This window comes from Leguminivora glycinivorella, chromosome Z (genome assembly GCF_023078275.1).
Source record: "Leguminivora glycinivorella isolate SPB_JAAS2020 chromosome Z, LegGlyc_1.1, whole genome shotgun sequence".
NCBI classification, from domain to species: domain Eukaryota; kingdom Metazoa; phylum Arthropoda; class Insecta; order Lepidoptera; family Tortricidae; genus Leguminivora; species Leguminivora glycinivorella.
In genome coordinates this window covers 42,088,133-42,104,323 of record NC_062998.1, presented here as the reverse complement: position 1 = coordinate 42,104,323, position 16,191 = coordinate 42,088,133, and positions in this window count along the sequence as shown.

The window sequence follows — 16,191 nt, the reverse complement described above, 5'->3', positions numbered from 1 at the left end:
GTTATTTCAGGCAGTCTCAGGTTATCTGTAAATGTATTTCCCTTAGTGTAGGTACCTAGATACGATTGTTGTTTCATTTTCTAATGCATTAGTTAAAATACGCTGTGTTCTGTTCTGAAATGCCCAACTTGGCGCGCTGCTCAAATCCCCATACGGAATCACAAATACGAACGTTTCCGCGAAAACAAGAAATACTTCGCACTACAGCTGTAAAGCCGTGCTGGGTGAATCTCCCACTCGGTTTATATTGGAAGCGATGTACAGTCAAGTGCAAAAATACGTATCGATTTTATCCGCTCAAAAATATGTACCGAGACCTTATTCCGCCGACATAAAGTGCTATGGGACATATTTTTGATAAGTTGTACGCACCCATATTTTTACACTTGACTGTAACGTGCCCCGATAATTAAAATGTATACGAAAACCGGCCAAGAGCGTGTCGGGCCACGCTCAGTGTAGGGTTCCGTAGTTTTCCGTATTTTTCTCAAAAACTACTGAACCTATCAAATTCAAAATAATTTTCCTAGAAAGTCTATATAAAGTTCTACTTTTGTGATTTTTTTCATATTTTTTAAACATATGGTTCAAAAGTTAGAGGGGGGGGGGGGGGGACGCACTTTTTTTCCTTTAGGAGCGATTATTTCCGAAAATATTAATATTATCAAAAAACGATCTTAGTAAACCCTTATTCATTTTTAAATACCTATCCAACAATATATCACACGTTGGGGTTGGAATGAAAAAAAATATCAGCCCCCACTTTACATGTAGGGGGAGTACCCTAATAAAACATTTTTTTCCATTTTTTATTTTTGCACTTTGTTGGCGTGATTGATATACATATTGGTACCAAATTTCAGCTTTCTAGTGCTAACGGTTACTGAGATTATCCGCGGACGGACGGACGGACGGACGGACGGACGGACGGACAGACAGACATGGCGAAACTATAAGGGTTCCTAGTTGACTCCGGAACCCTAAAAAGGGGCTCATTCCATAGGAATTTTAAATCTCTTCACGTTATTACTTTTTAATAGTATTAAAGAAAAGATAACGTTTGTGCCGGGTTGAAGCGGATATCTTTATTTGTGAAAAATGCGGAAATAAATCTTCCGTAATCCTTACTGCCCCTTTAGCACAACTTGCCTTGTCGCGCGCGAGTCCATACTTGAAGTCGTGCTTGATGTAATACTCGCGCGCGACAAGGCAAGTTGTGCTCAAGGGGCTGGGTATAGACATTTCAACATCTCTTAATTCTTTATCGACCTATTATGAATATGTATTTATATCTCTTCTTTTGATCCATCTTGAAAAAGGTGCCTGGTTTTTTATTTATATGCGCACCACACACATCCTTATTTATTTGATATATTTAGAGTTCATGCGCATGTCCTCATTTGAAAAGCGTCTATCAAAGAAACTCCTCAAACGTTAGTAGTGACTTTTCAGGACTTATTTTTAATGATGTACCTATATACAAAATAAACCCTTTTGAAGAGACATTCCTCTATTGTCCCTCGAAACCTAACTGGCCTAACGGTTTCAGTTTCATGCTTGAGTTACTTAACAATTTTATTGAGGGTGGCTAGTATAGTGCTACGCTACCTCGTCTTTTAATGCAAAATGGACACAATGGTTGTCGTCCTGCGGAAAATGCCAAGTAACTTATAATTTATGTAACAATTTAGTCTGTATTTAGAACTTTGTGTATAGATGTGTACGAAACGTACAACACAGCGATATACCTGTCTACACGAACACTCGGGGACTTATTGTATTGAATACCGAACATTTTAGTTTTAAAGAAATTATAATTAATTACTCACATTTGTAATGTTCTGCTATGAATGAATGAAATCATTTATTTCAGTAGTTTTAAGTCCATACATTAATAAAATGTGCTATAGGTCTTACCCCATTATTTTAGCCAAGATTGACTTACTTGAAGTTATTGTATGTATGTAGATCACGAATCGCGTCACAACTCGTACCGGGCGAGCGATGGGGAGGCCGCCGGTCCGTCGGAGAGCACGCCGCTCGTGCGGTTCCCCGAGAGCAGTGTGCCGCGGCGCCGGCCTGCCGCCACGGCCGTCGTCGGCCTGCTGCTGCTCATCCTGCTCGTGGGCGTCGTTATAGGCATTTATCTGCTCGTCCTGCAGAACTCTTCAGGTAAAACTAGCATAACTACGCTCTGTGCGGGAAAAAGTCTAATACTCTCTGTAGCTAAGAACATGCCTTTCGTAGCAGCCGTTAATAGGCATTTAGCTGCTCGTCGTGCAGAACTTTTCAGGTAAAACTAGCATAACTACGCTCTGTGCGGGAAAAGTATAATACTCTCTGTAGTTAAGAATCTGCCTGTGGTAGCAGGCCTAGTCTCCATCGGTCTGCTGTTTCCATCCTGCTCAAGGCAGACGTTATAGGCATTTATCTGCTCGTCGTGCGGAACTCTTTAGGTAAACTTACGTAACTACGCTCTGTGCGGGAAAAGTACTAATACTTTTGCAGCTAAGAATCTGCCGAGATGGTAGCAAGCTTCCGTCGGCCTGCTGTTTTTACGCAATTGTTATCTTAGGCAAGCTCGTTGTGCAGAACTCTTTAAGTAAACCTGGCATAACAACGTTTTGTGTTCTGCCTCTATGCCCTCTAATAGATAGGTAGTACTTATAGGTACTTCCCAGCCTGCAGCCAGCATATTGCCTGTGGTGACATGTTTATGGTTTAGTTATTATGTGCGTCGAAAGGAAAAATACCTTTGAAATTTTCTCTCTCCAAGAGGACAAAACATATGAGTACAACTTTGTGACACTCATCATCTACCCCTGTGAAGTTAATTAATTTCTTACAGACCCGTTGCGATTGTTATTTGTTCCACAATGACCTATTACTGTAATATTTCATTTATTATATTTAATGTATATTGTTGTTTCAGAAAACATTCTTCCACCCGTTGAGGCGACTCGGATGTTCCGGAATTCTGCGCAATAATATAATTGGAGAAGTACACAACTAAACCAGAGGGGCAGAAGATGTAACTACTTTGGCGGAAACTCTCAAAATACAGGTAAGGTTGTGACCACAGAACTATATGTGTTTCGATAGGAGAGATAATTGAATATATTTGAGAGGGATTGAAATGTACAATCACGCGATATGTAATTAAAAAAGATAACACTTGACTTGTATAACGTGACGTGAGGTGAGCACAAACGTCTATTTCTGTAAATGTTCCAACATCAACGGAAAATCAACACGAACCGTCAGTTTCCGTAGGTCGAATAAAGCCGAAGCTAAATAAATATCCCTGCAAACATATTTCTATGCGCTATGCTAATAGTTATGCTGACTATAAATACCTACCTTTTATGTATTATTCCTGGGATTTAGAAACCGAATTACCCTGTCGAAACAGTCATCAACAGTATTGAACATAAACGTATACATCACATGAAAGCCCAACCACACGAGACTCACTTAAATGAGCTGTCGTGATAGGAATCATCAATATCATTTGATATTATCATTCAACTAGACTCTAGTTACTAGAGGTATACAGATGCAGTATGCGCATTGAACGCATTGTGAGTTGTGAGGCACCTTGATTAGTAACGAGACCGCACTTAGGCGACTGGGATCGGTTTTCGTTGTGTTCTGGCCTCAATAGCATACTAGAGAGTAATAGATATCTTATGAATCATACCTTAGCTAATAACTTTAGTTAGCGTATGCAATTCCCATTAAAACATGAAAAAAAAAGTGATTTTGTTACGCCCCATTAAGGATGATTTATATAGGATTGACAATCTTCATACTGAAAATCGTACCTCATTTTTAGCGCCTCCTATTAAATAACACTGATGATGCCTGCACATTTTTTTTTTCAAAATGTGTATTGTGTAGTGTAACCTGATAACATGATATTAAAATAAAGAAATGTGTCACAGGACCCATAATAAAACGGCCCAGGAATAAGTCAGGAAACTTTAGTTCATACACTTTTAATATAGTTTTAAGTGTTAAAATGATTGTACACAACCGTTTGTTTCTTAGTAAAATAAACAATGAAGTCGACTTGGTGATTTGATATTTATGAGCACCTTGACCGCTCCGATATATTTGATGGCGACTGTCCGAGTACAGCCCTAAACTTTTCAGAAAATAAATATGCTGTTCCATATAAAACATTGAAATGTATGAGACATTTTTTTGTGTTTAAAGTTTGACTACCTATTATAATTTATAATTATAATACACTAGTTTTTTCCCGCGGCTTCGCTCGCGTTAGAAAGAGACAAAAAGTAGCCTATGTCACTGTCCATCCCTTCAATTATCTCCACTTAAAAAATCACGTTAATTCGTCGTCGCTCCGTTTTGCCGTGAAAGGCGGACAAACAAACAGACACACACACTTTCCCATTTATAATATTAGTATGGATTCATTTGAGGTGTAAAGGTTCTGACCAAAATCTGTATACCTAACCTACGCACTGACGGCTATACGAATGAATAATATACTAGCTTTTACCCGCGGCTTCGCTCGCGTTAGAAAGAGACAAAAAGTAGCCTATGTCACTTTCCATTCCCTTCAACTATCTCCACTTAAAAAATCACGCCAATTCGTCGCTCCGTTTTGCCGTGAAAGACGGACAAACAAACAGACGGGGACTGGACTTTCCCATTTATAATATTAGTATGGAATTATTTCATGATTATAAATTTCAGCTCAAAACTCACAATATTAACCACATTATTACATTAAACCACTATTAATCCATGGAACTTGAAAATTACCTATATCATCCAGATTTGTTTTAAAATCAAAATGCAAAATTGATCATCTATCGTTAATTCGTTATTATAATATTTATAATTATGTATGTAATATAGTGTGATAAATTATCACTGATAATACCAGCAATTAGGTAATTAATTAATCATGAATAAACGGAATTTTGTACATATACAGCGTGTAATTTTTACACGGGCGTCTAATCTCGTGACGATTAGTATCGGATCTAGGGGACTTATTTAGCTACATCAGTTTCTTTACGAATTAGGAACATTTTTTTTATTTCATACAAAAATTGAGAACGCTGTAAGTGTCAAGCGTCATTATTTTTTTAGCTGTAATTAAATGTCTTTATTTGTTAATCAATGTAAAACATGGTGTTATGGTGTAATTATTGCACGATTCATGATCTGAATGCTTTGCATCTTGAATCCTGAGATGGAAACGGCGTGATGTTAATAAAAGTTGCAAATAATACTTATTACATTATTTAAAGAAATCTACTAGTTGGATTTCTTAAATCGAGTGTCAATGTGGTACAAAATTCGTAACTAACGTCGATTTATCCGCCCGAGACACCGGGTTGCCTTTCTAAACGATAGACATGTTTTATAGTGAAATAAAATTAATAAATATTTTACATATAACGTATGCGGAATGAAATCTGGACAAAGTTTTGATACCGTACAAAGTAAGTAAATAAATAAACTAAAATAATGTATAAATGCCAGATTAAAGTTTACATATCTGTCATTTAAACTGGTAAGTTTGATGAGTATTGGATTCCTTTTCTTGAAATTATGGTCAATCGAGAAGAACGACCTCGCTTAACTGTTTGTAATTTCTACATACCAATTTTCTATGGCCGAATGCGAAGCCCGTGGAAAGTTTTGTAGGAAGGGTTAGAAGCTAACAGTCAATTTATAATATTTTTGCGTACTTTTTCTTTACAAAAACTACCGCAACATAGCGTGTTTTAAGGAAACATTACGGCATTGGCTAGTTTTCTGGGACAGATTTGATTAAATGAAATGTCTGCCCCCTGAGGCACAAAATCTTACAGAGAGCTCGAGACAGCATTCAAATGAGGCAGCGAAAGTGATAAAATAGTATTTTATACAATCGTGATATAATACAAAGCTTTTCAGTCGAGTACCATGTTTAGGCCACGAAGCTTGCTGAGTGGCCTTATAGTGCGGTACGAGAGTGAAAAGCTTAATTATATCACTATTGTATACAATACTTTTTCTACGAGTCATCAATGTCATCATCTTCATCATCAATGGACGGAAATATCATCATTCATGCAAGTTAAAATTAATGTTAATAGAGTCGTTCACCGTTGTATCAACATCGAATTACCTAGCAACCAATTGTTTGTAATAACCGTCTCTGATTGGCTGATAACGCGACAGATAAAAAAAAATGTGTTTCAGATGCAGGAAAATTTGCCAGGTATCGCAAATTAGTATAGAAATTGTATGAAGTTCTATTTTTGAAATTATTACAGTTAACTAAAGTAAACTATAATGAGCTTATTATAATTGAGTCGGAACTGCCATAGAGTATCCAACACTGAAAAGTTAGCAGTTATAGTTTAGTCTGTGGTATCCTAATTGATAGATTACAGTCGGCAAGTAGAAAAAATATATTGAAGAATGGGTATCTATACACAGTCAAAAAAAGTTTAGCCTATAGTCTTCAAAAATATAATAAAAAACTGAAAATGCTGCTCCGCCGTTAAGTCAAAAAATGTAAAAAAGCAGCTGTTTTTGCTTTTCTGGGTTTATGAATGACTAATAATATGTCGATTAAATGAAATTTCATGACAAGAGAACTATTATTTGCAAAACACTTAATGATCCTACGGACAAAAATGACAAAAATATCGAGCAAACAAAGCTTCTTTAAAAAATTATCATATGGAAGATAAATTTGGAGCTTAAAAATGCTAACATTGGTTTTGTCGACACCGGTGCACCAAGGACATAAAGTATCACAACTTCTGTTAGAAGCCTCGCATTGGAGAAAACTAACTCTTTTATTTAACGTCATTCAATACAAAATTATAATCATGAAAGATTTTAAAAACAAACTATGTTATATTTATTTTATAAGACATTGAATTTTGTCCAGATTTCATTCCGCATACGTTATTTGCATTATCTCTTCGATTAATTTCAGTGAATAGCCTGAAGCGGGGTAAAATATACGCCCGTATTAAGTGACACACTGTATAGTGCATAATCCTTTAATACAATCCATTGAAATCGCACATTCAGCCTTGCATCAAGCATGTTAGTTCTAATTGGTGTTACATACTTGTACCCTTTTACACTAGAGCCTCAGCCTTTAGTGCGTTTTCACATTATCCGATCCGATATCGGATGTAGGACCGATATCCCATAAGGTGCATTAGGGTAATCAGGGTAAATGCTCTGGTGATTCCGAAAGAGGAATCTTGATATGATGGAAATAATGCGACTTTCGTAATTAGACGACTTTCGGAATTGACAATGTTTCAAAATTTTCAATGTCCCTAAATCGAAAACCATTTCGAGATATACGCTTGTAGATCACATAAATATTTTTTTTTTATTTTTTTTCCGTATTTTTAGTATGAAAAATCTTAAAAATAGTTTAAAGGGAAAGTGACGTCAAATAGCTGCTTTAGAGCTGCCACTATAAAAACCGGCCAAGTGCGAGTCGGACTCGCCCACCGAGGGTTCCGTACCTACAAAACTTTTACGTTACTCAAATACTCACATAATTCTAAAGACTGGGCTAGGCTAGAAGTATAGGTTCTCTAATGAGCATAATTGTGTTTAGCGCCACCTCTCGACGAATTCGCGAACTAATTAGCACAGCTTGCGTGAGGTCTTTTATAATGTTAACCAAATTCAACATTTTTTATTTTATTTTAAAGTAGGTGTTTTATGTAAAATTTCGTAGCTATAAATTTTAACACCCTTAGTACGTTTTCACATTATTCGATCCGATATCGGATGTCGGACCGATATCCCATACATTACAGGCGCCATCTTGGATTTTTTCTATTGAAATCCTTCCGACATCCGATATCGGATCGGATAATGTGAAAACGCACTTATTCATAAACGTACACTAAAGTATCCAGCCGATAAAGTTCGTTTGTCCCTTTCTATCACACCAATACGTCGGAAAGGGACAAACGAAATTTATCGGCTTGATAACTTTAGTGTACGTTTATGAATAACGGGGTAAGTACCTAAGTATGGTAAACATCATAAAGGGTGAGTAAAACAATCTGAAAGGTTCTAAGTTTTACTTAAAGGTTTTTTTAAATCTAATCCAAATTTGGTTATGGTAGCTGCAGGCCTAGCACATGATGGCCGCGAGAGTATGTCGCCGCGAGATAGACTACCTGTCCTAATGTCATTAATACAATTAGACAAAGACGTGTCATCTATCTCGCGGCGACATACTCCCGCGGCCATCATGTGCTAGGCCTACTGAAAAAGTATACAGAATAGTATAACGCAAGTTTCTAGCGGGAAATTACTAAATAAATATTATTTAGTAAATACATTATCTATTCATTATTTTTAAAATCGGGACTTAATCGCGTATAACTACATATTAAACTGACCTCCAACGTTTCAAGGACGGCGTTGTCCCCGTGGTCTCGGAGAAGACTGGCTTGAAATGACATCAACACCTTCTGACAGCCGCGCGAGTTTTTCGAACTACCCGCACTTGGTTTTGATTATCAACTTGAACTGAACTTGAAGAAAGGGTAAAGGAGCACATCGCGGCTGTGAAAAATCGTCAGGTCAACAAGTCTGCCGTGGCTGAACATTTGTTAGAGTCAGGGCCAAACCACTGGATCGAACTACATGACCCTAAAGTCCTTTCCACGGAACGCCATTTCTACAGTAGAAAAGTGCGTGAAGCCATTGAAATCAAAAAACATCGCAATTTCAATCGGGACGAAGGTTTTAGGATCTCATCCACATGGAATCCTGTCATTAATAAGTGTAAGCCGAAAATAATATCGACAGTCGTTAAATCAAATATCGTCAGTGTTGTATGTCGACAGAGTAACATCCCTAGTGCGCAAACAGTTCAAGTTGATAATCAAAACCAAGTGCGGGTAGTTCGAAAAACTCGCGCGGCTGTCAGAAGGTGTTGATGTCATTTCAAGCCAGTCTTCTCCGAGACCACGGGGACAACGCCGTCCTTGAAACGTTGGAGGTCAGTTTAATATGTAGTTATACGCGATTAAGTCCTGATTTTAAAAATAATGATGTGTAATAATCGTGAAAGTTTAAATCAGTGTTTTACATTATCTATTGTTGTATTTTGCCTTGGACCTTGTAGTACCTATAGGTACTCTTGAATATGCAAACTAAAGCCAAGCGATAAAAGGTAGCTGAATAATGTCAGATTGTACGACAACGAGAGACGTGAGCCGACTGCGCGAATGAGTCGCGCTTTCTTACGACAGAAATTGCTTGACAAGTATACCGGGTGCACCTGCCCGGTATTTAATGGACAACCTTTTAACCACCAAGAGGGCACCTTACAGAAAATCGACATTAAGGTTTAGTAAAAGTCGACTGGTTTTCGAGATTTTCACACTTTTTAAAATTTTAGGTAGTAGGTATTAAAATTTTAAAAATTATGAAAATCTCGAAAACCAGGCGACTTTTACTAAACCTTAAAGTCGATTTTCTGGACCAGTATAAGGTGCCACTCTTGGCAAATAAGGGGTTAAAAGAAAACGAAACTATGGCATTGCAGTGACAGGTTGCCAGCCTCTCGCCTACACCACAATTTAACCCATATCCCATAGATTTTCTGGACCAGTATAAGGTGCCCTCTTGGTGGTTAAAGGGTTGTCCATTAATTACCGGGCACCCAGTATAATATCAAATCGTACGAGAGCAGCGAACGTGTGCAGGCAGCGAAGGGAGCCGACCGCGCGAATGATGAGTTCGCGCGGCGAATCCCGCGTGACATCGTCCATCGACACTCCTCCTCCCTCCCTTCCCGCCCGCAGCGGCGCGCGGTGTCACCACCCGCCTGTGTATCGTCCTTCAATTTCTTTACATATCGAAACTTATTACTGAAGAAGAAGGTTCAAAATTGAATGAATACAGGTGTATAGATATTTATGTAGCTGACCGTACGATAAAAAGTATAATTAATTCATACACTTAATTGTAAAAATGTAATGTATACGGATTAATGAATTTAATATAGATAGGTAATTATTGATATATGGCAAAACGAAGGAAATTGTTTACACCTCCGCAAATAAGTATCTAATGATAATTTTTAATTTACCATGTTACTTCACGTACTTATTTTAAAAACCCTAAAAATGTCTATTGAGTTTCTGCCACAGACCACCATGTGGTTTCTGCATATTCTGCGCTGTGCATAGAATTTGCAGAGATATTGCAGAGAGCGCACGCGGACACCGGCGCGGCGCCAGTGGACGCGTTTGTGTGCGTGAGCTAGGTATGCATACAACTACAACTGCTGTAGGCACCGCCCCTCAGTAGATCGATGCGTAACATCGATTTAAACTTCCCTAGCCTCGTGGCGCCCACCATACAAAATTTTTGCTAGGGAATTTTGATTCTTATTCTACTTGAGATTTAATTCCATTTCAGTTATTCGAAAAATTTTAGAAACATAAGAAATTATATTTTATTTGTTTACATGAGAGTTAAAATTCCATTGAAACCATTATGTACTTTAGAAAGTACATTCGGCGCCACGAGGCTAGATACACTGTCACCTACAAATTCGACACTCAAAAGTGTCCGATCGCTTAGTTGCAAATGTGTACATCGTCTGCTTCCATATCGATAAGGTTTGATTTCGTATGCGTCGCATCGCCGTCGCGCGACCATAGCGCGACCGTCGCCCACGCAAGCCATCGGCTTATCAGTCGCGGTCGTCAGCCGCGTCCGTCAGACGCGTCCCATAATTTGTTTCAAGCTTTATACACAAGTTTTCCTTTCAATAGCAATAGCTAACCTAACGCTTGGCTTGAGTAATAAAAACTGTACTATGTATTAATGAAATATGTATAAGTAGGATATTGAAATCTTCTTTCTTCGTTGAGCCATCACAGCTAACTTTAACTTACAAACGATCTTAAGCACCTGCACTTCTGAAGGCGCTTAAGTCATTTTTGCAAATAAAAAAAAACAACGTTTTATGAACATTGGTCAAGTGCGAGTCGGTTTTCGACTTTTCCATACAAAGAACTCATGAGCGCCTGAACGACTATGATGGCAAAGTTAACGTTTCGCACTTTCAAGACTTTACGTATATATCTCGGAAACGATAAGAGATAGAGCAAAATGGACTTCAGATTTGGGCTTTCGGTGGCACAAATTCTATGTTTTCGTCAACAGACACCTTTTTTTGGACCGATTTGAATAAAATTTTGCTCAGTCAATTTATAAACGGTCTTAAGCGCCTCCTTTTTAGTAGGAACTTAAGTCATTTTGTACAAATGAAAAAAAAATTGAACAAGTTCTAAAAAGAAAAAGACAGAAATGAATTTCTTTATACCTGTCCAACTCGCTTACACAATTTTAAGAGGTTTAGTAACTACTTGCAGCGGCAGTGAGTGAAATTCGTAATCTGAGTTTTTTTCTCTTAAGTCCGACTTACGCTTGACTGTAGATTTCTAATAGGTTTTCCTGTAATCTACAGGGAGAGGGCTATCTCGTGTATTTTTTTGAAAATTTTACGCTAAGTAGTTTCGGAGATAAGGGGGGGGGAATGGTCATTTTTTGCTTATTTTCTTAAATCACTTCTATATTACCAAAACAAAAAAAATAAAAAAATATATATTTCAGATGCTGATAAAATGCTCTTTCATTTGATATGTAACACAATATAGTTTTAATAACTTTGATTTTTAAATTTCAATTTTACCCCCCAAAAGTGACCCCTGTGATTAAATTTAATTTAATTAAATTACATGTCCGTCTTTGGGCCACAGGTTTACATACGTGTGCCAAATTTCAAGTAAATCGGTCCAGTAGTTTCGGAGAAATCGGCTGTGACAGAGGGACAGACAGACACGCGAGTGATCCTATAAGGGTTCCGTTTTTCCTCTTTGAGGTACGGAACCCTAAAAAATAAATAAATAAAAAATAAAAATAAAAAATATGACAGTCAGACATACCGGACTGTTTGAGCTGACAGTTAAAACTATTTTTTTTAGAAATGATTTTGTCGTTTTCTTAGGTGTATGAAACAACACATGTGACGTCACGAAGCTGTGTCTTGACGTTTGTAACTTACGCTCTTTCTGCTCGAAGTAGTAATAAGAAGGGATTTTCTCATTAAAATAGCAGTTTTTGGAAAAATAAAAAAATACGTGTATCTTTTAGTATTGAGTTCTTTCAAACCAAACAATAAAAAGTAGTACTCAAAAATATGAAATGTTGTCAATTACCCTAATGCACCATTACAGACGCTATCTTGGATATTTTGTATTGAAATCCTTCCGACAACATTGGCAATGAAATGAGACTACTTTGATCAATGGTAAGTCAGTTTGAAGATTCGACTTTTCCAAGGTTTTCAAATTGGAGGCAGCGTCAGCTAGTGGAATAAGCATGTTAGTGATAAATGGACCAGCCTGGACCTCTGATTTCACAGCACGAACGTGTTAACTATTTAACGGCCCGGCCACGACATTGGTCTAAGCCCGACAGCGATGAGCGGCAGCCATACGGGCGAATGAAAAGTCCCATCGCTCTGTCTCGCTCCAATGTATGGCCGCCGCTCGCCGCTGTCGCGCTTAGACCAATGTCGTGGCTGAGCCGTAATTCTGTCGGAGTACATAAAGTGCGATTTCGATGCGTTCGACCTTAGGTACACTATTAGTAGAGGAGATATAGCGTTTGGGGTCATAATAATTCCCACAGAACTGAAGTTTGGTTTTTTTAGTTCTTGTGTGTGTGTGTCTTTTTGACATACCTACTAAAAATGTAGTAAGATATATTTGTGCAAAATGCGTTTTTTCGACCGCCAAAAGTTGTATGAAAAAGTACTATGAAAGAAAAATTCTAAAATTTAAAAATCGTCTCTGGTATCAACTTATGGGGAATTAGGCGGCAAAAAAATTGTGGAACAATGAACATGATTTGTGGATATCAAACACATCCACGTAGCGTATCTCTGATGGAAAGGTACCCTAAAGGGCCAGCAACGCGCATGTGGAGGCTCTAGAGTGGCAGGCGTCATAGACTACCGTGACTGCTTATCACCAGGCGGATCGTAGCCGTATTTACTGTGGTGTCATACCTATGAAAAAATTACATTGCTGAAATTCGTGTTTCAATCACTTCCCTTCATCAAATTTATGATTTTTATCAGTTTTCATTTTATCAAAATAGTGGAAAATTGGTATATTTTTGCTAAACATCAACGCTATAAATTTTTTTGCCGCCTAATTCCCATAAGTTGATCCCAGAGACGATTTTTAAATTTTAGGATTTTTTTTCATAGTACTTTTTCATACAACTTTTGGCGGTCGAAAAAACGCATTTTGCACAAATATATTTTACTATATTTTTAGTATGTCAAAAAGACTCACACAAAGAACTTAAAAAACCAAACTTCGGTTCTGTGGAAATTATTATGCCCATACAAATACTCGTACAACTCCTCTACTATATCGAGTAACGTATTAAAAACACTGATCAAACTTTCACGATTTTTACACATATTTAAAATTGCAAACGGGACTTAATCGCGTATTTACTATGTTTTAAACACTAACCTCCGACGTTTCAAGGACGGCATTGTCTCCGTGGTCTCGGAGCAGACTGGCTGAAGTTGACATCAACATCTTCTAGCTGTACGAGTTTTTCGAACTACCCGCACTTGGTCCTGACTACCCACTTGAACAGTTTGTGCACTAGGGATGTCACCTTGTCGACACACAACACTCACGATATTCGGTTTTTCAACCTGCGTTAGTGTTTAAAACATAGTGTTTAAAACATAGTAAATACGCGATTAATTCCCGTTTGCAATTTTAAATATGTATTAAAAACAAATTGCCAGTTTGACGCTTTAATGAATACCTATAAAATCTAGAGAATTCTGAAAAGCTTTGTTTTCGTCAAAACTTCGTAGCAATAGCTGAATACAGAATTCCAGGTAAAGCTTTCATTAAAACTACGGATGCACTGTTGGATATCTACTCGTCAGAAACACTCGCATATAAATGAAATAGTACATTACATCGTGAAAATAGACGCCGTTTAAGGAAAAGGACCCAATCCACTAAAACTCCACTAAAACTTTCTGTCAAAAGGAAAAGTTATTCGTTTCAATGGCGATTTTTAGAATCGTTCGTTTCGTTAAAACTAGTCCAAATTCACTCAATAAAAGTATTAGATAAATGGAAAGCGTTGAATTGTCATGCCACTTTTTGAACCACTCGCTACGCTCGAGGTTCAATATTGGAATCTTTCGCTTGCTCGGGTATCAATATTGGCACGTGCGGTTAAACAACTACTTTGCCCCCTTGTAAAACAAATAACTATTAAAACTGCAATAGCAGTCAGCATCGAATAGGTTATTATGACATCCAAACCGATTAATATACTGGAACACAATTTCCCCGTTTCAACCGATTGTCGCTTGGTTGCTTATTTCATAACGCTGTCCAATTGGTTATACGGATTTCAATTAGTGCAGCATTTTTCCATATTTTTCCTTTAAAATAAAAATGTACTATTTTATCGTTTTTGTTTGTTTCAGATCCAGCTGCAACAAAGTAAACATTAATGTGAGTTTTTATTGTGCTCAGTGAGAATTACCAACATAACGTTGTTAGAGCTAATATTACAATTTGAAATATTACATTTAAGGAGAGATTGTGATACATTCTGTGACTTTTAATCGAAAATGTTGTTTTATATTACGAATTTGTTTAAATAAGCTGTGTTTGAAAAATGTCCCGCTTAGCGTACTTTTTAAGATGGGGCTTGCTGAAACGTTACGTTGCGTCACGTTTTCAAATGAAATGTTCACTAGAGGTATAGGTTTGTGATAACACTTAAATATAATAGTGATAAATAAACGTAGAGTCGAAATATAAACCAACTAAAGTGAAATGTAAGTACTTACTTACAGCGATGGCTCAGCGACCCGAAGTGGATCTTGGCCTCCGACACTAGATTCCGCCATTCGCTCCTATCCTGTGCGATCTGATACCACTCTGTCACTTGAAGGTCACATAGGTCTTTCTGGACCTCATCGATCCATCGGTACCTGGGCCTTCCGACCGGCCGTTTTTCAGTAGATCGCCACAAGTGAGCTCTAACTGAAAAAATGAAAGTGAAATGTACATACTCATATATTTACTCGAAACCGTTTAAATCTGGCAAGTCCTTTACGCGATCCCACGCCAGTAACACTAACAATATGGGCCTATGTTGTCCTTTTATTTTCCTTTAGTACCTAACTGATCCAATAGTCTTAATAAATTATTCTGCATACCGATGCATATGACATAGTTGTACTTTCAGAACTGATTTAAAAGTGCAGACCAAATTGCAACTGTGTGCAGTCTTTACTAAAAACTTAAAATGTAATACATATTTGACAGATGTGAGCATGTGTCTACTCACAATCAATACGTAATACCTATATCATTTACTACCTAAAATACAGACGGAACAGTTTCCGTATAATTCAGCTGTAAAGTTAAACCTAAAGTGGAAACAGACATAGTAATATTAGTAATGGCTTTCGCATTTATAGTCATATTACTTTAAACTGTATTAATTAATCTCTGTCTATACAGATAAGGCTAGGAACTGGACGTTGCGTGTCTATACCGGCGAATCTCATAAGTTGTCGTATGGAAATATGTACCTATTTGTGCCAAAGTTAGCGAAATGTATATGTAATACATTATAGTAATGGTGATTGTGATACTATTGTTTGTTATTTTTATTTACTGGAAATGTATGCTGCCTCAGGAAAAATATTGCATTTGTTCCATGGGTCATTTCGATGAATATTGATTATAATATCTATTGTATACCCATTTAGTTTATTACTAGTGACATTAGTAATACATATCGTAGTGCAGTCTGACCAAAAAGAGTAGAAATTAAAAAGTGGCAACATCGTAGTGTCGTCCTGTTTTCTCACACATATTGATTTGAAAGGGATGACACTACACTGTTGCCACTTTTTAATTTCTACTCTTTCTCTTTTTGGCTAGCTATTGTCCCACAAACATAAGCCCTCAGCGGGAATAAAGTAGACTAATGTAAAAAAATGTTCTGTTCAATAAAGTGTTTACTACTACTACTCACTACCAAATTCTGACTGATGTAAATAAATGCAGACTCGTAAAAACC